At 47.1% G+C, this 1,751-nt stretch overlaps 1 protein-coding gene across 3 annotated transcripts in view; it reads left to right on the top strand.

Annotated features, from left to right (window-relative positions):
* Positions 1 to 268: 268 nt before the first annotated feature.
* Positions 269 to 1,751, top strand: part of LOC106531222 (monocarboxylate transporter 2) — a 28,764-nt gene continuing 27,281 nt past the window's right edge. Inside the window, exon 1 of one of the 3 annotated variants that reach the window (XM_014027013.1) lies at positions 269 to 477. The gene's annotated coding sequence lies outside the window, so the exon portion shown is untranslated. The remainder of the gene's footprint in view (positions 478 to 1,751) is intronic. The other 2 variants (XM_014027011.1, XM_014027012.1) reach the window with 2 other exon arrangements.

Here is a 1,751-nt window from a genome sequence, read left to right as displayed (position 1 = left end):
GAAGCTCTCATCAGGACCAGAGCCAGGAAGGTTTCTGATGTTCTGATCCAGTCTCTGAAGATGGAACAAAAACTGATTCATTGATGCTGAGCAGAGAAACAAGAGATGCATCGTCATCATTCCCCTCCGCAGTGCATCATCATCATCAGCAGCAGCAGCAGCAGCAGCAGATGATGATGATGATGATGTTGCCGGGTACGCAACAAACAGGAAGTTTTCTGTAGACAGAACGCTGCGCGTCGCGTCGCGCCGCGTCGTGCCGCGCCGCGTCGCCGCGCCTGCCGCGTCGCCTGGCGTCGCCCTGCGCGCCGCCGCGTCTCGTCTCGCCTCTGCGCCTGAGCGCCACTCAGCTTCAGGAAATTCAAACAAGTTGCCGACCACTCCGCGGGCACACACGCATCTTCCCGCTCCAAGGTCACCGAGCCGCTGCGGGACGCACGTGGACCTCCAGATCCCCCCCAAAGGTAACCGTCAAAGGTGAGAGAAGCGACGTCGCTGCCGAGATGATCCGTGGTTTTCTTTTCTCTCCGTCTGAGCTGACATGAGTGAAAGATCTGCGGCGAATCAGGAGCGGAGCCACCGGTCGGACCGGTACCGGTACTCGGTGTCCTTAGAAACGGCTGACATTTTATGATGCGTTCAGGAACTTTTAGAAAAAGGTGGAAATACGAATGTCGGCCCAGAATGAGCGGCAGGAACTGAACAGATAAAAGCGCGTGGGTTAAATTCTCTGCTGTGAGCTCGTGCAGGCCCGGGGGAATTAAGACCGGCTTCATCCGGTCCGTGTCCTGACATCAGCAGCATCATATGATGAAGCTGCAGGCCTGTTTATCATCTTCATCAAGAACACTTTGATCCGAATGAGTTTCTGAAGAGCTGCATGTTTTAAACTCACCTCATCCTGAAGGAGTCTGTTCCTGTCAGCTTCTGTCAGTTTGCTGACTCACTGGGGGAGTCTATCTGTCAGAGACTGTCTTCTGTGAAATTACTCTGATAACTCTGTCCCTTCTCAAGCTCAAACTGTTCATTAAGCTGACAGATGCAGATGAAGTAAAAGTAGCAAAAAACTAATTAGATGCTAAAAGTAGCAAAAGGCTATGCTAAAAGTAGCAAAAGGCTTGCTAAAAGGAAAATGTTAGGTAGATGTAGCAAAAGGCTAGTTAGATGCTAAAAGTAGCAAAAGGCTAGTTAGATGCTAGTAGTAAAGTCCTGCTAAAAATAGCAAAATGCTACTTAGATGCTAAAAGTAGCAAAATGACAGTTAAATGCTAAAAGTAGCAAAAGGCTTGCTWAAAGGAAAAGGTTATAGGWAAAAATAGCAAAAGGCTAGTTAGATGCTAAAAGTAGCCAAATGCTAGTTACACCTACCTCCATAGTCAGGTTGCAGAGGCAACGGGTTCAGGAGGGAGACCGCCCTCTCCTCAGCTACACTTTCCAGCTCGTCCTGGGGGTCTCCGAGGCATTCCCAGACCAGAGAGTTAGAGTAGCAAAAGGCTAGTTTAAAGTAGCTAAAGGCTAGTTGGATGCTAAAAATAGCAGAAGCCTTGCTAAAAGTAACAAAAGTTTAGGTAAAAGTAGTGAAAGTYTAATTAGAACTAAAAGTAGCAAATGGTTTGATAAAAATAGCTAAAGCTTAGTTAAATGCGAGTAAAGTATTAAGCAAGTATTAAGCTGCTAGCAAAATGCTAGTTAGATGCTAAAAGTAGCAAAAAGCTAGTTAGATGCTAGTAGTAAAGGCCTGCTAAAAATAG

This window comes from Austrofundulus limnaeus, unplaced genomic scaffold, assembly GCF_001266775.1.
Source record: "Austrofundulus limnaeus strain Quisiro unplaced genomic scaffold, Austrofundulus_limnaeus-1.0 Scaffold607, whole genome shotgun sequence".
Classification (NCBI taxonomy): Eukaryota; Metazoa; Chordata; class Actinopteri; order Cyprinodontiformes; family Rivulidae; genus Austrofundulus; species Austrofundulus limnaeus.
This window is presented reverse-complemented; position numbering and strand designations above follow the sequence as displayed.